This window comes from Cupressus sempervirens, chromosome 1 (genome assembly GCF_028749045.1).
Source record: "Cupressus sempervirens isolate cs-2001-9-10 chromosome 1, ASM2874904v1, whole genome shotgun sequence".
In the NCBI taxonomy this organism is placed as follows: domain Eukaryota; kingdom Viridiplantae; phylum Streptophyta; class Pinopsida; order Cupressales; family Cupressaceae; genus Cupressus; species Cupressus sempervirens.
This window is the reverse complement of record NC_143118.1, coordinates 849249877-849274881: the sequence shown is the minus strand read 5'-3', so window position 1 is coordinate 849274881 and position 25005 is coordinate 849249877.

The following is a 25005-nucleotide window of genomic DNA, read 5'->3' as shown; positions in this document are numbered from 1 at the left end:
CCCTGGTATAACCCTACCCTCTCCCTTAGATCCTCCACCTCTCCCTGCAACCTCCTCAACTCCTCCATCCCTCTACCGACTGCCACTTGTGCTCTCAGAGTCACCATCTCCACCACTAGTCTATCCCACTCCTATTGCATGGTGTCTAGCCTCACCTGTACTGCCTGCCTCACCACATCTAACCTCCCCTCCACCTACCAAACCTCCACTCATAGTGTCCTCACCTCTGTCTCTACCCTCTCATCCTATTCCCTCATTACATCCCACTCTTGTATCACCTGATCATTCTCTCTCTAAAGCTAATCCCTCTCGTACTAGATATCCTATAGCAGCTATCTAACCACCTCATGTGTCTACTAGAGTAACACATATTAGCTTGCTAATCCATCACCTCCTCCCACTATAGATGAGCCCCCTCCTCTACTCCCATCTCCTCCACCTACAAGCCCCTATGGCCTTTGTGCCTCTTCTGCTCCCTGTCCTCTCTCCATTGCTGGCCTCTCCTCCTACCTCTCCTCTCTCTTTCACCTCTACCTAACTAGGCCCTCCTCTATTATAGCCTCTACCTAATTTCATAGCCCTCTCACTACATATCTTCCCTATTTGGTTTCTTAGGCTATCTCCCCCACCATCACTATAGCCCTAGTAACCTATGCTTGCCCTACCAGCCTCGACCGCTGGAACCAATCTTAGTACTCCTATGTGGAGCCCACATCTACTACTCTATCAAACTAGTCCCACTACTATGGTGCTAACTCCTACTAGGCCTAAAGTAATCCATCTTTCCATAGTGTTGGCCCATATATAGACATTGGCTCACGAGTAATTCACTGGTACTAGTTTAGCTCCCTTGGAGCCACCTACACCCATCCAAACTATTGCAAGGCCCTATCCAACTGGTATTGCTCTGCTATATACTCCCACCACCCAAAATTAAAACATGGTGATATGGTATAAGGCAAATATTATCCCTCCTCAGCCCATGACTCTAGACCCATATATGGTCTCCATACCACCTCCCTGATCTCATCAATCTAGATTCTCCAATAGTTCACATCCTTTATATGATGGTAGGTCAATGGCTCCCCCAATCTATATGCCACTGGCTCATCTGCCTGCCTATCCCTCCATATGATTGGCTTGAATGCTACAATGTGCTCTCATGCACAAACCTGTAATAATGTGAGGAACCCTATCCTCCTCCCCTACCGTCTGGCCCCCTGATAGACAATCTAGTACAAATCACAATATAACTCCACCAGCATCAAAGACCCCCAGGCCACTAGGACTCCTTCATCCACTATCTACTAATCACTGGTATCAGTGCCAAGGTAACTCCTATCCTGCTTATATTTAGGGAAATGTACTCTAGTACTAACTCATACACATAAAAATATATCCACCTCTCTGTGGCTACTAGGTCCAAGTGCTCATCCAATGCAAACTTCCCTCTTCAAATTTGAAATGCAATGCCTGGCCCTACCAACCCTTGTACCACTACCTCTATAGTCATCTCTCTCGTTTCCATCACTAGTGTCCCCTATACTATTAATTTAAATATCTTGTACACATCCTCCACTGTATTAGTGCCATCACTCACACAATGTTGTCACCATCATCATATAAGTGTGTGTGTGGTGCAACCTTATCAAATAACCCAAACTGATACCCTCACTCCTCATCCAATCCATTGGTGTCAACTACTCTTCAGTATGTAGTATAGTCATTTGTCACTCGTGTGATACCAGAGCATCCAAAGACCACTACACACAAAAAACTACTCACACATCAATATTCCTTTTCATAATTTGAGTCCCCCAACTTAAACACCCCTTCCCCTCTCAAACCCCTAATTTTTTTGCACACTTCCCCTTTTTCCCTTTTCTCTCAGCCACTGTGTTCCCACAAACGCTCACAAACTCATGATCCCGTGGACCAATATTCTCACAAGATCACTCTTTGACTTTTCACCCCTCAATTATCCTGATCTACATTCCCACTAGTGCATTCCCATGTAGGTTAAACCTAGCGATCCCACTAACCGATGCTCTTGTAGGATCACACTTGCACCTTCCCCTCCTAGTCAAACCCTATCCCATTCTTGCATTGACCTGACCCCTATCACGAGATCACGTTCCTACAACTAAATTCATTTTTTTTCTAGTAGGATCGTGCTCCCATTACCCTACCCATAATCCCACTGAAAATCCTTGCACAAATTTTAGATCCCATGAAATATTTTTCCTAAGCCTATTTTGACCCTTTCCCCTAGCTATTTTTGGGGCATCGTGATCCCGCCAATCCCTCTCGTGATCTTGTCGGACCCATGTCTATGGGATCATTTTTCTACTTCATGAGAATGTTATAACTGCTACCAAAATTAAAAATGCAAGAGTGGTTTTTGACCCTATCAAATAATTTGGTGTCTACTGCACTTACACTCGTCCTAATATGTCTGCCCAATGCTCTAGTCATCCTTGTGCAGCCATCATCTCATTCAAATTAGAGCTCCTACCAGCAATATATCTTCATCTATATGAAATCAAATAACCCTACCTAGCCCCCCTCAAGCTCCCTATAGGCCCCTCAGGATGCCCTATCTTCTTCTCTACTTCCTCCTCTGCCTACCTTGTCCCCCAGCCTTTTTTTTTTTTTTTCCTTTTATCCCACTTTTTTCCCCACTCTTTCTCCTTTTATGTGCTCCTCCCCTTAGCTAAGTATAACTTTTCAAGAAGTCACCAAGCCTTACCTTCTTTCCCCACCACCTTCTTAAGGGAGCATCACCTATTCCATTCTCTCTTCTTCTACTTAGCACCAAGGCAACCATCTTGCTTCAAAAAGTCTTCTTCACATCGTTTATATCTAAACTTCTTTGAAATAGTGTTATTTTCAACACTATATCAAAGAGGGGGAAAATGTAGGCACCTAAATCTGATTACATCACTAGGTAATCATATTTAGTCATCTCCTAGGACATTAACTTGAACAAATTTCGATAATTATTCATAGTAGGATGCATATTCTAGATTTGATTGTGTGCCATGTTTTTGCATCAATGTTTCAGATGCAAAAACATGGCAAACAATTGAATCCAAAATATGCATCCTCCTAGGAAATTATTGATTAAATATTTATTAATTAATTAATTAATTGTCATCCCTTAGTTAATTAATTAATTTAATTAATTATAGTCCAATTGATAAAATCAAATGATAATCCAAAATCAACTTATCAATTAAATCCCTATTCATCTATTAAATTTAATAAATTCTCAAATATATTTAATTTAATATCATATCCTCATTTTATCAAATAAATCATTTAATAAAATATCAAAACCCCTAAGAAATCCCTAAAACCTAACTTTATCCCTAATCCAACCCATTCACCCATACTCACCTCACTTAGCCACCTAACTAACCCATCCCATCAAAGCTAAGTCACTTGCCCCCTAAACCCCCTTTCTAAGCTAAGCCTAATCCCCCTCCTAAACATGTGCACAACTTTAAGCAATTGATTAAGATTTGTTAACCCAAGCCAAAGTCAACAATCTCATCCTCATCCTCACCTCAAGCATTTATGGCTCCTACACAAGCATAAAAAGCTCTTACAAAGAATTTATGAACATTTATGAAACCCTTATCTCTTGAGCCTCCTTTGTTGACTATTCATCTTGCCTTTCCCTCCGTCTAATCATTGTGTGACATGTGTCACCTCCTAATTGGCTCTAAACTAGCACAATCCATAGGACATCCTAGCCCTCCATAAGCTTTTTTCAATCCTTGCATCTTAGCCATTCATCCCTCTACCCCTTGGCCTATAAATAAAGCCCTTCCCCTTCACAATTCATCAACCATCTTCATGCAAACTTATAATGCTATTTTGAGAGCCTAAAAACTACCAAAATACCATCATAATGTTAAAATCCCTCCACACCTCCATTGTTGAAACCTTCATCCATATGCACACTAGATAATCACCCATCCATTTGAAGCTTGAGCACACATGTCCTCCCATTAGGGACATGTCTACATCATCATGGGTTATACCACAAGGAGCCTACCATTTTTGGTTTGCTTTCCTTCTTGGTAATAACTTTGGTCCTATCATAAGTGTTAACTATTTAGTTGTGTGAATGCTTTCATTTATTAGTTAGTATTCAATATGGCACTACTAGGTTAGATGATACATCAACTTCATGTACTTGAAACATGATTGTTTAGCATCGACTTTGATCTGCCTCCCATACCAGAATGAGGGTCTGGACTTCACCCAATAATACTTCTCCCTTTGCATATGTGGTAGTAAAATATATTATAAATTTACTCCCTTCTTTCATAATGGATTCTACCCATTCATTCATCACTTCTAGGAGTAACCTCACTTTCTACATTTGTCTAACTAATTGCTAACTCTCTGAAAATTTTGGATCAAAAGATTGTGGTGTTTAAATAATGGGAGAGTGCCAACATTCATCAGAGAGTCTATATACTCAACCATGTTAATTATCAACTTCTTCATATCTTTCTTTTCTTACTGGCCTTTTCAGACTGAGTCAACATATGGTTTGCTGAAAACTTGAAGAAATAATACCTAGTGTCCTTGGAAATAGCCCCCAAATCCATGGTAGTCACTTTGAAACCTTTTGCATCCATTTCTCCAAAGCCTTCCTTTCACTTTTAGGTGGCCACTTTCACTATAAATTTTCCAGTTATTAGGTCTTTGATTAACCACATATCACTTTTTACCTCTTGTTCTTAGAGACACTGGCCACATATTTTGTGACTATATCTTTAATAGGTATGGACATAGGTTGGAGATTGTGTTTCTTACTCACTAAGTTAGATATCTAGGGTAGAATGGTGGAAGTGGCCACTACTACTTGATTTCTTTTGGGAGGGGTCTTGAAACTAGACTACATTGCAATTGGGGCTTCTATTAATTCCACGTCACCATCTTGATTGTCTGATAGAGTGAGTTCTTCCCCTTTGTTTTTTTTTTGAGCCATGATACTCTCACTTTGAACTATCTCTTGAGAAAGGACTATAGACTTGGTTTTAGACCTGGACTTGGAAGCCATGATGCACTTAGGGGATGTTGCTTCTTTTTTCTTCTTGGGAGTTGAGGTGTAACTTGCAACATGAGATAAAAATGAGATGTTAGAAGTTAATGGTTTAGAGAAAGAAAGTGCCTTTGGGGACTTTGCAATCTATTTGTCACTAATGGATCTTATACTCTTTCTTCTTATCCAATTTTCTATATAGGCTAGAATGGATCTAGTTCTAAGATTTATATCATCCTCTTCAGCTCTTTTCCAATCCACTTCAATCTAGTTTTTCTCATTTTCCTTTCCATATGGGTTCAACAACCTCTTAATCATCTTTAGTCATTCCCTCCAACTTAAACTTTGGTTACAACGAGGTAATCTTGAGAAGCATCAACCTTGAATGATCTCCCTTAATCACTTCTCTTGTGTCGCCACAATTTTCCCACAAATATTCTGAATGAGGAACTGTTAGAGACTAACCCTTCAAACTAAGCACCTCTATTGCAAAACTTTTACTATCAAAATCCCTCCTTCATTGATAGAAGTCAAGGTTAAGTTTTTTGGAGAATTCATGAACAAAGATATGGAAATTTTTTTCTATCATGATAAGACTATAAAGTTTGGATATGAGCATCTGAAGGATTTAGACTTAGTCAGATATTACTTTTACCACAAACTTGATACTGAAGAGTGGACTCAAATCATATTAAGAAGAATTCATAATGGAAATATTTGTATGGGAGAAGATGTAAGTGACATCTCTACCAACCTTATTCATGAGGTTATTGGTCTTAGAAAATAAGGCAGTGTACCCATTGGTGAGAATCTAGTTAAGAAGAAGGTGGAACTTAACACTAAGGCAATTTATAATGGTAAGGAAATGGTGATCAACACCATCAGACAACATGATGTGATATTCTTGAGTAGAATCATTGCATAATCTATTTGTGCAAGTTCTAAGAGTGATGAGTTGTTAGCAGGATTTATCTATGCATCCTACAAGAATTGTGTTGAAAAAGAAAAGTAAATTTGGGTGAGATTTTGAGAGTACAACTCCTTGAGAATTTAGAGAAGATTAGGAGGACTAAGAAGGGTGTATTTATATTTTAGTCACTAATTAATCACATTTTCTTTCATGTACTTAAGAGATTTTCATTTTTATCAGTTATAGTGATTATGAGTAGTGAAAGATGCACTATGGATAAGATAACAGATGTATGCAGAAGGCATCCTACAAAGAAAATCTTAGATAGTGGTAATTTAATCATGAGGACATTTTAGAATGAGATGAAATAGAGATTCAAAATTGCACCTACAATTGTTGATAGATTTAAGAATGATATATGTTTTATGGTAGATGCAAACCTAACCAATATTGAAGTAATACAACCAAGGGAAATATTTCTTGATCCCTTAGGTTATGAGTTAATTTTTGATGTAGCTATTGGTTACATTGATTTAACATTGAAATCTAAAATAGATCAAGCATCATACAGATTTGGAATGTATAAGGAGATAACTCAGTTAGCTTACCAGGCATCATTAGAGAAAGCATCTCATAAGAAGGTTACAAGTATAATGAAGAAAGAACTATTTGAGGTCGGTATGTTAGAAGAAGAATCACAGGCAATTAGACAAACAATCTCCAAGTTGAAACAAACTGGTGAACAAGGTGTGATGTATGTAACACCTCTATCATTTGGCCAAGCATTTGGTGTCTCTATTGTAGAAACTCCTATAGAATAGAGCATCCCATATGTTGTTGTATCATTCGAGCAACCTAGTGGATCTAAAAGGTAGTCAAAGAGAGTTAAGAAGCAAGATACTGGACCAGAGAAAAGAAAGAAGACATTGTTGACAATTAAAGATTCCAGCAATGAAGAAGAAGAAGAGAAACACAAAGACAAATAGCCATAGAAGTTTATTGTTTCCAAGTAGCCAGCACATAAAACAAGGCAACCCTGGAAACCAAAGATAGACAAAATTAGCACAGCCATTGTTAATAAAGGGAATTTTGTGCAACTGAACAAGTTTTATGATTTGTACAATGACATTGCAAAAGAACAGATTGATATCTCTATTGTGAGATATATGATTATTAGAAATTTGAAATTCAACAAAATTAAAGGTATTGTCAATCAAAAATTCTATGATAGACTTATAGCAAAGAAGGCACTAGTTCGGGAAGAAGATATGGAACTTTGGAAATTGATGATAAGAACTATGTGCAAGATTGAAGATGAAGAAGAAATAAAGAAATTGATGGGTAAACTAGCACCATATCTACAGAACAAAATGAGATCAATTCTATTTATGGGTGGTGATAAAAACATAATCAAAAGTGAAATTGTTGCAGCTATCAATAAAATAATGATTGAGGTAGAGGTAGCTCCAACCACTGCAAAGAAAACTTTGGAAGTGTCAATAAGTAGTGACACCATGAAAATTGATCAAACTAATGTTACTATTAAAATTTATGGGAATCCTTTTGAAATATTTAATTAGCCTGAGCCCCATTCCAAAGATATTCAGGATTAGTTAAAACTGATTGAAGAAGAGAAAAGTCAATTAGAAGAAGAAAAGAAGAAGATTGAAGAAGCCAAGCTGAAATTGCTTGAAGAGTAGAAGAAGAAAGAAGAAGAAGAAAAGAGAAGAAAGGAAGAAAAATAAAAGAAAGAGAGAAGGAAGAAGAGGATAGAAAATCAATGAAGGCAACAGAGATGAAAAAGGAGAAAGATAAGGTGATAGCATCTAGCTCATCCACTCCTATATGTCTTGCTAACCTTATAGGTGATGGTGATGATCAATCTAACTTGATGTCATCTTTGAACAAGTTAATTGAGAAGGAAAGAATAGTCAGGAGTCTATAGAGAGCATTAATGGAGGTGACTAATAGATTGCATAGCACCCTCACAGCCAAACATATAGAACTAGACCCCAAACAGAGAGCTCAAGCAATTGTAAATTCATTTGATGATGATTTTACAAATGTGTTGAATGTTGTTGAGTCTAAGGCTCAAATTTCACATGATGCTAATCTTTTTAGCACTATTTATTAGAACATTCTAAATGATTTGATGAGTCTTAATACTTATATCAAGGAACTCCAAACATATCAACATGATGGCCAGGTACTATACATAAAATGTACCTTACCTCATAGGTTGACCAAAGATTTGGACAGTAAGATTCAAGGGAAGCTAAGTGAGTTGGAAGCTCTAACTGATCAGATACAACAACCATCTTGTAGAGTTGATGGGTTTGAAGGAAAAGTTGTCGATCTTCACACGGACATCAAGAAACTACAACTTGAAAAAGAGAAAGTTCTAAGAAGACTATCAAAAACCAGAGATTCTATTGCTCTAAAGATATCAATCATTGAGAGACAGTTGGAGGAATCTGTCAAAGTGAAGGACACCTGATCCAATTTCACCTACTCTGGCCTTAATATAGTTGAGATTGCATCATATTCCTTATGTGAAATTCTCACTACTACCAAAGTAGTAAAGGACACATGGCAAAAAGGTATGGATAATCTTAAGGAAAATTTTGATGATTATACGAAGATGATATTAGCTTGAGGCAACAAGACAGATATTTTGACAGCAGTTAGCAAAACTTTTTGACAGTTTTTTTAACACATTTTAACCTTTTTCATTGATGTCAAAGGGTGAGCATTGGTAAGATGAATTATATGTAATAGATTATAACTATTGTAAGTTTTGATAAGTGTTTTTTTTTACTTAGCCAATTTGGCTTCCTTTGTTGCCATCAATGCCAAAAGTGGAGATTGTTGACAATTGGCTATATGTAGTGATGTAATTAGTGATGCAATTTTTGTCATTAATAGAAACATATTATGTACATGTGGTAGAAAACCTCAAAAATAAAGATACTTAGCTTTTTGGTACTCAAAAAATTGTCGAAGTATGAAACTAGTTTAGATCAAAGTATTGTTTTATGTATAACTTGTTTATATGATGTTATCTGTGAAAAAGAAGTTATATGGAGATAGTATACATATTGATGATGACGTATATAATGTCAAACATCAATATGGATAGTACAAAAAAGTGTGATGTAAGATTTATAGAACAACAAAATGAAAGGTAAAGGAATAATTTTGTTTACAAAATGATTACTTGACCAATTAGGACCGACGGCCTAGATTTTTACTCTAAGTTGGAAAAGTATACTGTGGTCCTAGCTGACCCAATAGTATTTTTGAAAAGGAATGGTATTTATGCAAATAAATATTCCAAAATAATGAAGAAGTGATTGTGAACTAATATGTGAAAGTTGTGATTACAAAGTTTTGTATCATATGCAGAAGCGAATTTTTATAACTTGATTTTGTAATCCAAGATCGAACTAAGGTTAGATTTTAGCTAAAAGAAGGTAAAACATTCATAATTTTGTATTCAAGGAAATCTAATTACTTGTTTGAGCAATGAGCTCTTCTTGTAATTGGAAGTGCATATTTGGGTAGTGAGCTCTTCTTGCACTCATTGTACCACAACACCTAACAAGGTTGGAATCTCCTAATAGGGATTCAAAGGTTCCTAATAGGAACTCATATGTACTAAATGATTTTATAGACTCCTAATAGGGTCCATCCTCTAACAAGGAACATTTATATTAGTACATCATCTATTTGGTATCATCCCCACCAGGGTTTTTCCTTGGCCAGGGTTTCCCTAGTTAACAAAATGTGGTGTTATGAGTTCTCTCTATGCATGGTTACTTTTACTGTTTAGCATTACTTATTTACTTTCTTGTGCATGGTTCAAAGTAATAAATAATATCTAGTTAGCGACAAAAATTTGTAGAGTATTGATTCACCCCCTGCCATCCCCCCCCCCCGCACAACAAACATGTCAGAAAATAGGAAAGTGCATTTGGTTTTGGCATTAAAAAAAAGTCAAACTGACACTTGAGGGATTGAAAATGGGGATGTTTTTTCATCATCATGAGGAGAGTATAAATTTGTGATTTGGGCTCATGATGAATAACTGGATGCTTTTGGCGAGTGGTCAAAGTGGGCTACTTGGATTTGTAAAATTGGGAACACTAACAAAAAAGTGATTTTGCAAATAGAATGGACCTAGGAAAGTGTTCAAACAGAATCATCAAAACTTGTAAACTCGCACACTTAAAGAATTTTTAGAGTATAAAACTGTGATAGAATCCATTTGATCTCACCTATCATAGATTCAAAGTTATGACATTCCGAATCAGGGTACTAATCAAGCTACATTTCTTGACACCTAGTAAAACTTCCCAAATTGCATTTGGAATTGTGTTTGCAAATTGATCAAACAGATTCATCTTAAGCTAAAATTTGGAGCATAGAAAGTGTATGACCTCTAGAAAATAATGCAAAAGGAATTTTCTCAGTATAGTCAATTAGTTCAAAGTTATAGTTGGTCAAAGAGGGCCTTCCAAAATTTTGAACAATTTACATCAGCATGACAATAGTAACCAACCAACTTTGAGGGATTCAAAATGATGAGGGCACAAACCAAAGCCAAAATGAATGCAATAAGAGAATAAAGGGGAATATTATTATCAGTAAAATTTGATACTACATTCAGTACATGTAAATAGACCCAAAGACATGGCTTGTGGGCTTACAATGGTCAGATCTTGGAGAAAAGTCCTCCTCATAGTACCTTCTCTCAAACTCCACCAAGAATTGCCTTTACAATGCCAGAAATGTTCTTAAATAAACCCCAATTAGGTTTAGGGTTAGGAATACATTCTAGAATATGCCATTTGACATTCACCACCAAAATATAAGGTTCTAGAAATCACGTTAGAAGCCGATTTAAAATTAGAAGAATCTAGAAATGGTAGTCCAACTTTCAGGAGCTATAACTTTTGATCTGGGACTCTGATTGACGAACTATTTACATTTTTGGAAAGCTCTCAAAGCACTCTATAGTCCTATGGATAGTCTCTTCTCATCCCCCATATTTTGGGCCTGTACGAGGTTGTTTAGTGCCTCAAATTTGACTTTGAAGCCCTCTTAGGAGGTCTCTAGGCAACTTAAAACTACAATAACTTTCAAACCGTAAAGCCTTTTGACCTGATTCTTTTTTTGGAGTGTTTTAAATTATGAATATAATAATCCCTCCAACTTAAACCCTCTAAAAAACCCTCTAACTCATCATTATTATGGCTCAATTACAAAATAACCTATTTTTTGCATTGTCACATATCCCAAGGTGCTCAAAAACTCTAGCCTAGAAAACCAATAGTGGAACTATGAGAGTTGGAATCTTTATTTGACCCAAATGGGTATCCATGAATGAAAATACTTTTTTTAAAAACTAGCACTAAGCATATTTTTGGGTGATATAGGATTGCCCTTACACCACTAGATGCTCCTGCATCAGACATCTAGGGTAGATTGAAAAGTGACCCTGTCACTTTATAGCTGGTAGAGGGAAACCCAAATGGGAAACCTCCATTGTGGATATCCAAGTTGAGCCTTTTATTGGTTGTCCTTTCCACTTTACTAGATATTCTTCATACTGGTTATTTTTGGTACTTTAGCCCACACGACCATCCAGAATTTCTTCAATCTCTTCCTTCACTGAAGTAGGAATTGGACATGGCTCTAGCATCAACCCCTCATCTGCACCATCATAATGATATTCTATTAAGTCTTCAATATTGAAGATAGGAGAAATGTGAATCCCATCTAGCAACTCCACCTCATATATATTTCCTAAGTCATGTTTCTTCAAAGTTTTGCAAGGACCAAATTTCTTCATCTCCAGCTTGTTGTAGGTACCCACTAGAAATCATTCCTTCCTCAAGTATACCATAACTAGATCCCCTACTTGGAACTCTTTATGTATCCTCTTATAATCTGCCCTAGCCTTATACTATTGGTTCATCTTGGTAATATGTGCATGTACCTCCTTCTTGACATGTTTAGCAAATTCTTCTACCTCAGCACTTGTCCTCTCCCCTTGCTCCATCTTTCTCAAATCTAGTGTAGTCCTTGGACTACTCCCATATACAATTTGGAATGTGATCTACTAGTACTCCTATTTACAGAATTATTTAAGCAAATTTTTCTTGTGGTAGAACCAAATCCCATCCCTCGGGCTTATCTCCCACTAAACACCTCAACAAATTTCCCGAACTTCTATTTACCACTTTTTTTTGTCCATCAGTCTGTGGGTGATGTGTAGAACTAAACTTCAATTCCATCCTCAACTTCTTCCAAAGTCCTCCAGAAATATCCCACAAATTTAGTATCTCTATCAGAAAAAATACTCTTTTGAAGACCATGTAGTCTCACCACTTCTTTCAAAAACAAATCTACAATATGTACTACATCATGAGTCTTATGGCATGGAATTAAATATGCCATCTTGGAGAACCTATCAACCACCAAAAATAGTGAGTCATTACCCCTTTGTGTCCTTAGAAATTCAAGAACAAAATCCATACTTGTGTCCTCCCAAGACTTCAATAGAACAAGAAATGGCTAATAGAGTCCAGTATTGTCACTAAATCCTTTGGTTTCTTGACATACTTGGCAACTCTGCACAAACTTCTTCACATCCTATGACAATTAAGGCCAAAAGTAATGTTCTCTAATAATGGCAATAGTCTTATCCCAACCAAAGTGTCTTACCATTCCTCCACTGTGTTTCTCCTTGATCAAGTTCTCCCTCATAGAACTCCTTGGGATACATAATTGACTGCCCTTGAACAACATACCATCCTGAATCAAATAATCTAGCCACCTAGTCCTGTCTAAAGTAATAGGTTTTTTACAAGTCTTCAGTGTTTCAGCAAAATGAAGATCCTCGGGGTACAGATTCTTGAGTTCATCAAACCCAACCACTTCAACCTGCATTACTATCAACAAAAACTATCTCCTACTCAATGCATATGCTACCCTATTAGACCTTCCACTCTTATGTTTCAACACAAATGTATAGCTTTGCATGAACTCTACCCATTTCAAATGTCTCTAATTCAATTTACCTTGGCTATTTAGTTACTGCAATGCCTTTTTGTCAGTATACAAGACAAATTCTTTTGAAAATAAATAATGCCTCCATTTCTTTAAGGCTTCAACTACTGCATAGAACTCCTAATCATTAATAGAATACTTCTTCTTTGCATCATTCAATTTTTCACTAAAATGGGCAATAGGCTTACCTTCTTGGCTCAATACAACCCCAATAGCACTACCACTAGCATCACAATCCACTTGGAACACTTTATTGAAATCAAGAAGTTCCAACACAGATTGCTCTATCACCTTCTTCTTCAACAATTCAAAACTCCTTATAGCTCATGTAGTCCACTTGAACTCTTTTCTATCCCCCCTCATTGTTTTAGTCAAGGATGCACATATGCCATTGAAATTTCTATGAACCTCCTATAAAAACTAACCAAACCATGGAATGACCTCACCTTAGTAGTAGACCTTGGATTAGGTCATTCCAAGAAGGCCTTTACCTTCTCTGGATCCATTTTGAGACCCTTAGCTGATATAGCAAACCCCAAATAGACTAACCCCTTTTTGACAAAGCTATACTTCTTCAAATTAATCAATAATTTATCTTCCCTCAACCTTTCAAGGACACTAAAAATTTTCAATAAATGTTCATCCAAAGACTTGCTGAAAATTAAAATATCATCCAGATAGACAATCACATATTTTCCCAAGAATTTCTTTAGTACCTCATTCATAAGCTACATGAAGGTGCTTGGTGCATTGGTCGGTCCAAAGGGCATGAATAACCACTCATATAGACCCTCCTTGGTCTTGAATGTAGTCTTCCACTCATCTCCCTCTAGTATCCATATCTAGTGATAGCCACTCTTGAGATCTATCTTTGTGAGGTACTAAGCTCCACTCAAATAGTCTATAAGATCATCCATTCTTGGCAAAGGGAACCAATACTTGATGGTTATTCTATTTATAGCCTAAGAATCTGTACACATTATCCACTCTTCATCCTTCTTTGGTACCAACATTGTAGGTACTCGCATGGACTCAAGCTCTCTCGAATCAAACCTTCCCTCAATAGCTCCTAAACTTGTTTTTTTAGCTCCTCAATTTTAGTAGGAGTCATCCTATGAGTAGCCTTGTTAAGAAAACTAGCTCCAGGGATTAAATATATTTGATGATTGATTTGCCTTACTGGTGGCAACCCTTCTGGAACATCATTAGAGATGACATCTCCATACTCACTTAATAGGCCTAAAACTTCAAGTGAAATTTCACTACTACCTCCCTTATCTTTTCTAGGAATCAAAGCATAACACATACGTTGATGTTTCATGCCATCCAAAAAAATTCTTCCATCAACAAGACATACCCTAGCACTATTGTATACCTTTTCACCTTCCTTTATCAAGGGTTTTAGTTTGTGGTAAACTCCATCCTTTGTTAGAGAGTATGTATTTGCATGACCATAATGTACAGCATGCCTATCAAACTGCCATGGCCTTTCCAATAATAAATGGCAGACATCTATTAGAATGATGTCACAAAGAACCTCATCATGGTAACTCCCAATCCTCAACTTCACCAAACATTTTTCATTGACCGGGACCTTATGATCATCCTTCACCCAAGAAATCTGATAGGGTTGGGGGTGTTTCTCCCTCTTGAGCTTTAGCTTTGATATTATCTCTTCTGACACCAAGTTGTCAGTGCTTCCACCATCAACAATCACATCACAACATTTACCCTCACACTTGCACCTAGTATGAAACAAACTCCTCCATTTTCCAGATTTAGTCTCACCACTTTCATTGAATAGAACCTCTCCTCTTTTTGCATCCTCTGAATTTGATGATTGTGCATCCTCATCCACATGAGCAACCCTTGCTTGACCATTAGCTTTCCTATCTATCCTTCCTTGGCATTAAGGGCATTCAAAGGCATGATGACCTTCTTCATTGCAATGAAAATAGGTACCATGAAACCCTCCTCTTCCTAAACCTTTTCCACATCCTCTACCTCTTCCTCTCTGATCTCCATAGTTTTGATCATAGGAATAGTTGAAACCCTTGTTTCTTTGGTTTCGGCTAGTACCCACATCTTCATTTTTCCTTTGGTTCTCATTTTGGCCTCCAAATGACCTACCACTACCCCTTCCTCCTTGACTGCGCTCTCTTTGCCTTCCATCAAACCTTTTTTTTAGCTTCTCATCAACTCGTAGGGAAAACTGGTATTCCTCTTCAATGCTAGTCATTCTAACCAAACTTAACTCCTCTTGAATGCTAGGTCTTAACCCACTAAGGTAATGGGAAACTTTCTCCTTGTTTACTTCTACATGCCCAGCCTTGATAAGAACTCAATAAAATCCCTCTATAAATTCCTAGACAGATTTTCCTACTTTCTTTAACCCTTGCATTTTCTTGAACAAATCAAGCTCATAATCAACAGGAATGAACTGCTTCTTTAGTTTGTCCACCATGCGATCCCATCTTGTGATTTTCTCCTTTCCTCTTCTATTTCTTTCTAGTTGAATATCTTGCCACCATATTTTAGCATGGACTTTCATTTTGACCTTCACAAACTTAACCCTATCTGGGTCCCCAATATCCTCATAGTCAAAATATTCCTCTAGTTCATTGATCCATTCAATCAACTCATCCAGGTTTAGACTTCCCGAAAACATACCCACGTCAATTTTAGGTCTTTTTCCAAGCTTAGCACTACCCCTAAAAAGCCTCTCCTCTACCTATTTTAGGACTTCTCCATCTCCTTCCCCTTATGGCCCAATATTTCCTTGTTCTTCATTTTCTCCTGACTTTCATCGTCTATGGCAACATTCATCCCTCTACATATCTCCTCTTGCAATGCTTGAACTTGTCTCTGGAGGGCTCTAACCTTAGGAATAACAACCTTTGGCTCTTCCACTACACTCCCTTTGTGGAGGCATCTTCTTGCCTCAAACCCACAACCACATAGTCCTAGTGCAAATTGCCTCATAGTCGATGCTCTGTCTACACACTCAAGAAAACCTTGCTCTGATACCACTTGATGAGGGCACAAACCAAAGCCAGAATGAATGCAACAGGAAAAATAGGGGAATATTATTATTAATAAAATCTACTACTACATTTAGTACATGTAAAAAAACCCAAAGACATGCCCTATGGGCTTACAATGGTCAGATCCTAAAGAAAAGTCCTCCTCATAGTACCTTCTCTCAAACTCCACCAAGAACTACCTTTACAATGCCAAAAATATTCTTAAATAAACGCCACTTAGGTTTAGGGTTAGGAATAAATTCTAGAATATTCCATTTGGAATCCACCACTAAAATAGTAGGTTCTAGAAATCATGTTAGAAGCCAATGTAAAATTAGAAGAATCTAGAAATGGTAGTCCAACTTCTGGGAGGCATAACTTTTGATCTAAGACTCTGATTAAGGAACTATTTACATTTTTGGAAAGCTCTCAAAGTGCTTTATATCCCTATGGATAGGTTTTTCTCATCCCACATTTTTTGGGCCCTTACAAGGTTGTTTACAACCTCAAATTTGACTTTGAAGTACTCTTAAGAGGTCTCTAGCCATATTAAAACTGTAATAACTTTCAAACAATAAAGCCTTTTGACCTGATTGTTTTTCTGGAGTATTTTTAATTATGAATATAATCATCCCTCCAACTTACACCCTCTAACTCATCATTATTATGGCCTAATTACAAAATAACCCATTGTTTGCATTAGCACGTATCCCAAGGTGCTCTAAAACTCTAAACTAGAAAACCAATAGTGGAACTATGAGAGTTGGAATATTTATTTGACCCAAATGGGTATCTAGAAATGAAAACACTTTAAACAAAAACTAACACTAAACATATTTTTGGGTGATACAAGATTGCCTTTACACCACTGGATGCTCCTGCATCACAAAACCTAGTCAGAACATATTGAAACAACTTGAAAATAGAAGCATAGGTTCTCTAATATATGTACTAAAGAATCCCAAAGTGGTTATTCATGAAACATTATTGAGTGTGAGGTATTCAAATTCAAACTAGGCTTCCTCTCACTATTTGACACTTAGGCAAAAATGTAGATCTAAACATTGCACAAAATGAAACTTCATTGAATGACTCAGAATGGAAATTTATCTCATGGGATGCATGGGTATGATGAATGCAAGGTGTTAGAAACAATAAACACCTCTTAGGCTCAAAAGGATAGTCAAGTACACATGCATTAAATGTGCTTATATGGGCTCAAAATGACTCAAAAGCTTAGAATAGTACTCAAATTAGGAAAGAAATTTTGAGGACCATCACTCTCATTAGCATCAAAATATTATTTTAATTGGGTAAATAGGTTAGGTTTTCTAGAGTTGTCTAGATCAGACAACACCTTCACTTGAAATAGTAGAAGAAAGGGGTTCAGTAATATTGTAGAGAGATTAGACAAAAAAATTTCATGGAGGTCTATCAATTATATCAATTTCAACTCAATCTAACATTAAACTAATATTAGGATCATCTCACTATCTTGTGGAGCTTAAAAAGTTGGAAAATAAATGACTTGGTAATTGTCCTTTCAAATTTGAGCAAATGTGGCTCAAAAATTATAATCTTATTAATCTTATTAGGAGATAGTGGGGGGAAATAGAAGTCTTAGGATCCAAGATGTTCTAGGTAGTTAGTAAATTGAAAGAAATCAAATACAAGTTAAAAGAGTGGAACTCAAAATTCTTTGGAAGTATCTTTGAGGACAAGATAACTCTGGAAGACAAACTAGAATTGTTAAATTGGGAAGTTATGGAAAATAGAATGGGAGAGGCTCAATTCCTTGAAGAAAGAAAGATTATGAAAGAATACGAAGAATTTTTGGCTAAAGAATATCTTTTCTAGAGGAAAAAATTGAGATAAACATGGTTAGAAGTCAGGGATAATAATACCAAATATTTTCATAATATCTCTAAGAAGAGAAGAGTTATTAACTAAATTACTTCCATCAAAGGAATGGATCATAATCCAAAGAAATTAGCTAATGGTATCAACTTAGAAGCCATTACTTACTTTGAAGGTATTTATAATAATGATGTAAGTTCTAGTCTGACTACTCAGAGGAGTGTTCTCTCCAACATCCCAAGATTAGTCTCTGCAAAAAACAAAATCTTATTGTAGAAGATCACCAAACAAGAGATTGAATAAGTCCTAAAAAAATGAATTCAGACAAGTCTCCAGGTCTTGATGGTTTTCCAACCTCTTTCTTTCATAAATGTCGGGACTTCATAGGAGAAGATATAACGAAACCCTTGGAAGGAGTCAAGAACTCTAACAAACTGCTGAGAGAAGTCAATTGTAATTATATAGCCCTTATTCCAAAAAAGGATAAGGTAGAATTTATCAATGATTTTGGAACCATAGCTTTAATTAATACTCTCTACAAGATCTTTAATAAAATTTTGGCCATAAAACTTTGAAAGATGATATCTAGCCTTATAAGTGAGGAAAAGATAGGTTTTTTCCCAACACAATCGATATATGATGACTTCATTCTATCCTAGGAGGCTATTAATTTGGTTCAGAATAATAATTTACCCAGTATGAACATCAAATTAGATATTATGAAAGTATATGATAGGGTAAACTAGTTCTTTTTATGAAAATATCTTGAAGCTTATTGTTTCTCTAAACAATGGATAGAGTTAATCTTTGAATGTATTTCTACTTCAAAAATATGTGTTTTAATTAATAGCACCCCCATAGGTTTCTTTACTATTTCATATGGACTAAGACAGGCGGACCCTATTTATTGTAATGATTGATGTGTTAGGGAGGTCAATTACATGAGCAAGAATGGAAGGTTCCATCAAAGGTATCTCAATAACCAATGAGGAGGAACCATCTATGCATCAACATTTTTTACATGATAGAATATCATTTGGAGAAGGTTCAGCTAGAGAGGCTAATGCCTGGAAGGATATTTTGGGTAACTATACCAAGACAATAGGTCAAAAGATTAATAGATATAAATAAGAGATCTTTTTCTTTAGCACTACACCAATTTGGAAGCTCAAATTTGTGTCATTTTAAACTTTAACAAATTTATCTTTCCTTATAGATACTTGGGTTTCCCTCTCAATTTAGGTCATAATATTTCTAAACTATGAGATCCCCTAGTAGAAAAATTAAAAGTCAAAATGGCTGGTTAGAAAGGTAAGAGGCTCTCCTTAGCAGGTATGAAGACTATTATTTCTAATGTTTGTTAGCATAGCCTATTTACTAGCTTTCATGTTTGGATCTCCCAAATAGACAAGTATTTTAAATTGAAGGTCTACTTTGAACCTTTTTTTGGCACGGTAATGCAGATTGGCATAATTTTTCCCATCTTTCCTAGGACCAAATATTTAGCTCTAAAAGTCTAGGGGGAGTTGGTATCAAGATTATCAGACATCAAGGAATGACCTTATCAACAAGGTTATTCTGGAGGATGGTTTGGTACATAACCTCAAATGGGTTAAGATTCTTTCCCACAAATACCTTTCATCCCCTAATCCAGTTAACATCTTTGGGAGGTCAACCCTCCTAAAGGCTCAAGATTCTAGAATTTCCTCTTGAAATGCAAAAATATTATTCAAAATAAGCTCTCATGGAATATAGGGGATGGAAAGGAGGATTTTTTTTGGGAAGACACTTGGGGTGGTTATAAGCCCCTTGTTCATTATCCTTCCATGCTAAAAAAAATCTTATTTGGTAGAAAGATGAGGAACATAGGTAAAGGACTGTGATTTTTGGAGAAGATGGATTGCATTGGAAGTAGAGAAATCTTGATGTTGAAGAAATTTCCTTAGAAGAGAAACTTCTTCTTTAGTCAATTATAAGATCTAGACTGATCTTCTTTAAGGAGGGGATGATAAAATCATATGGGTGAGAGAAAAAATGAAGAGTACAACTCAAAAATGGGCTATTTATATCTTGAATATCTTCAAGGATTTTCTTTGTCTCCTTTCTCCTAGATTATCCTTCATCAAAGGGCCATTAAAATAGAAAGGATTAAAAAATTTGGGATTCAAGAACCTAGCAGATGCCCACTATGTGAATTTGATGAGGAATATGTCAATTGCCTCTTTCTTAACTATCTTTACTCAAGCTCATGTTGGCACTACCTATATTCATAACTGGGAGTTATGTTGGATCTTTCAAATTTGATTAGTAGTATGTTGACTTCTTGGCCTCTACTGAAAATGGATAGTATATATCACAACCTTTGGATTACATATCCTTCTATAATTATATAGAAAGTATGGAAGGAGAGAAACTGTAGAATCTTCTAAGATAAGAAGTTGCCTATTGATCAATTAAAGCAAAAGATTGAAATTTATAACACTAAATTAACTAATAATAGATTACTTAATTCTCTCCCCAAACATGCTAAGATGACTCATTTGGATGAAAGGATGAGAGGGAGATGGATTGGTCTAAAAATTCTTCCATTTTTTGGGTAATAGAGGGACTTTAGGTAAATTAATAGATTAGAATGTATTTGGCACACTCTACAAGATGGCTGGTTCAAGCTTAATTTTGATGGATCCTCTAGAGGAAATTTGGGTCAAGCAAGCATAGGGTGTTGCATTCACAATGATCAAGGGATTGAATTAGCTTACTTGTCCAAATACATAGGTGAAGCTACTAACAAGTGGATAGAGATTTCTACTCTAGTGGAGAGCCTTCAGTTGTGTAAATCCTTAAATATCAAATTTTTAGAAGTTGAGGGGGATTCCTCCATCATAATTAATGCCCTTAGAAAAGGTTCACTTCCTAATTTGTGAATAGATGCAAAATTAGCTATAGCTTTAGAAATTTGCAAATATTTTGATTAAAATATTTTCAATCATATCTATCAAGAAGGTAATAAGTGAGTGGATGAGTTAGCTAATATGGGGGTTAATGCATTTCTTGCATTGAATCTTTCATTGTTACCTCTTCTTCCTTATTAATTATTAGTTACAAGGCTTGAAAAAGCTAGCAAGTACATATTGTCTTTAAGTAGGAAAAGAGAGATGTCATTACTTTTTGCGCTCTTCCCCTCAGTGAATCTTGATTAAATTTGCAAGCTCTTAATCTTTATGAAGTTGGATATCTAAGGACATAAGGGAGACTTTCATTATAATTGGTAAAATCCTGCCCTCTTTCAAGCTTCTTGCCTTTCTTACTCTCTATCTGATAGGATTTTGAGATGTATTAGTTTGAATGGTATGTAGAAATATTTTTAAAAGGTATTTTGTGATGTTATTAATCATTTTTGGGTGTGTTTATGTTTATTTGATTTCATGTCTTGTTATTATGTTTAATTGCTCCTTTAAGACTTAATGGGTTTTGGCTCCTTAATCTCTAGTTGATGTCATTTTGTACTTTCTTGTTTTTATCTTTTTAATAGTATCTTTATTTAAGTTTTCTAACCCCTAACAAAGAAATATGTAGTTGTTTATTTTGTTTAGTATTTAAGTGGTATTTTAGGTAATTTAAGACACAAGAGTGGATCTCTTTGGAGAAGATAGAAAATTGTAACCATTGGATGTGGACTAAAAGATATATTTTTAAGATTGGGCTAAACTAAGGGACCATCACCCAATTATGTCCTTCCAGTGCCTCACAAGTTGGGTTGTACTCCTTTCATATTTCAAATATGGCCTTAACCTCTTGCTTATTAAAAAAAACTATACATTAATCAAAAATAATTCTTAGTTAACAAATAAAACAAAATTTAAATTAATAATATATACTAAAACTAATTTTTAAAAATTTAATAATAATACTAAAAAAAAAAATTAAAAATAATTTATTTTTATTTTTTAAAGTAAACCCAATGAATAGGGGTCACAACCTTGGTACCCACACTGCCAAAGGTAGTTTCACATTGCCTTGGTAACGTAGGACTTTCCTTTGGACAACTACTTGTTGCCTTGGTGTTGTACATTGTACTTTGGATAGTTGCTTGTTGCCTTGGCAAGGTATGTTATCCTTTAGACAATTGTTGCCTTGGGAACCAATTGGGGTGAGGTATGGGCCCCACCCTCCCCACCCCAAAAAAAATTATTATTATTTTAATAAAAAAGATAAATCTTTTTAAATATGTAATTAAATCATTGTAGGTACATGCCTAGAGGACAAATTTTTCTAGCAAGGTAATTTTTTTCAATAAGATAAAGTATAAATAAATTTTAAAATCAATCTAATTAGTTTTCCATCAAACCCTAGCCCAATAAATTTATTTTCTTGCTAAATAGATTTCTTCTATAGGAAATCAAATTTGGGTTTCATTTTGTTCGCACAAATCTAAACTAATGAAACAAAATGACAATCAAGATTCAACTACCTAGAAGACATGAAGAAAACATATATTTTTCAAATGAAACATACTACTATGAGTTTTCAAACCTTACCTCACGCTGATGCTAACAATATGGCAACCTAGTGAAACCCTTGCTAAATTGAAACCCTTTAAGCTTCCAAAATTCCTCTTGCACAAAATTCAAAAATTGCTCCCCAAAACCAATGTGTGAAATAATGACTTGAAAACCTCTAATATAGAGCCCTAACTCACTTTTAGGTTTATTGTTTCTAAAAGTCCTTAAATATAATTATTTATTTAATAAATCTTTTCATGCATATTTACTCACCTTTTAATTAAAATATCTTTTTTTAAATTTTCCCACTTTATTATTTTTTGAAAAAAGAGGGGTAAAAATGTATTCAATTGGAGCCAAAATTATACAGAAGGCCTCAGGCCCCAAAGAACTAGAAACAAGCCACAATAACAATGAAGCCCTATCCTTTTCCACTAACTACTCATAAAATCCCAGTATAATTAGTAGGAAGCCCATCCCTTCTTGTAACATCCCAACTAGCTCCTTTCTCCAACACCCATTTTGCCAAGACATTAGCCACACCATTCCATTCCCTAGGAATGTGAAAAAAAGAGATCTAATCCACTTAGCTACTTAGATACAAAATCTATCTAATAATAGAGGCTAACTTCCAATTAACATCATCCACACTTTGGTTGTTCATCATATCCGCAACAATCTAAGAGTCTGACTCACAAATAATCTTCCTTCATCCCAAAGAACATCCCTACTCAATAGCTATCTTGATGGCAAGGGCCTCCATCATATTATTAGAGTGGATTCCTTTATAAACTAAGAAAAGAAAGATAACTTCACCATCCTTGCCTCTTCCAATACCCCCAATACTTGCTTGCCCAAGGTTCACTCAGGAAGAGTGATTAGTATTAATTTTAAGAATACCAATTGAAGACCACCTCCACTAACCAATTCTACAAACCTTTCTATTGAGTGCATGAGATATCTTGTCATTTGTGCCTTCCATTCCTTTGTCCACCAATCCCAAATTCCTTACCACCCTATAATCTCCAGGGTCCACATGTTCAATCATATAACATTCGGCATAGATAGTTTCCTAGAGTCTGCTTAAAATCATTTGCCATAATTTAGTGACTCCCAAAATGGAGTTGCAAAAAATTTTGCAATTGCATTCCATACAAATATTTCATATAATGAAAGTATTTCCAACAACCCAAGCCACCTAGAGGAAAGTGGTTTTTACCAAGGCTCTCCCAAAATTCAATAAGAGACTCAACATGAATGCACTTGTACGATTTCATAATAGATGAAGATAATCACACCATTACCTCTCTTAAAGATACTTTATCTATTTTGAAGACTACCTATTCCATCATGAAATACACTTGAATTTTCAACCAAGGAAGTAGGACTTGAAATGGGTCAGCATGGTATGTGCACTAAGTTCCTTTAAGAGTCTTAACACCTATGCTACAGGAAAGTAAAATGCATGAAAAGAATCTATACTACTATTACAAAATAGTAAACACACTTGGGATGACAATAGATAACTATAGAAAGTTTTATAAAATGAACCTAAACTAGTTAACAACTCAAAACATTCACCATGATCATTTTTTGCAAGTGTTGCAGGAACTTTCACAGTAACAATGTTGCAGGACTAATACAGTAAATCTATCTTAAAAAACTAGAAATTGCAAAGAATGAATCTACCTAAATCTATTCCACCTCCCAAGTGGGCCCCCTTGGTTTCAACTAGCTATGAACACAACAAGTATTCCAAAATCACTCTTTCATTAAAATTCTTCCTTGATTACATCAACTAAATAATTCATGAAGAACATAAAAGAGTAACTTTTGAATCTTAAACCAACATTCTATTTTCTCATCATTAACTTACTAAGACAATCCCAATCCATTATATAGAGGATTGGATATCTATTAAAAACATGACAAAAAAGTCTTAAACAAACATCTCCAAGAAAGAAGGTGGAAGATCAACCATGATATAGTACATTTACTACTAAGCAACAAAATAACAACTTGTAGGAAATATAGCAAGTTGCATCTTCTAAATTTTCTAGAACAGTAACTCCTTTGCAGGCATGGCTTATCCATAGAAATTGTACTACACTTTCCTTGCCATGATCAATCTCCATCATCCTCTTCCTTTAATGCAGTAATCACCACCCTTTGTGTCACTCTTCATTTTCCTCAAAGTTAGAAACATCTGGAACATATATGCAAAATAACATTCCTACTCTTATTCAGATATTTAGAACATGGCTTAAGATATTTATATGAATTACTGCATTCTATGTATAATATTAAGCAAAGTATGTCATACACACTACCCATAGGTTTAGTAAGTTCGAGCTATCTCTGGAATAAGTTCACAAGATATTTACACAAATATTTTGAAAAAATTTTTGAAAAAGCACAAAGAGTAAGTTTAAAGTATGAAAACTATATCAAAATTAAGAGATTAATATGCCTTATCATTTTGCTCCCCACTATTTGAATGCTTGTCCTCAAGCATTATAATTCCTTGACATAGCTCTTAAGTCTTCCACTATAGTTTTCCTTGTCTTCCCACTTCTA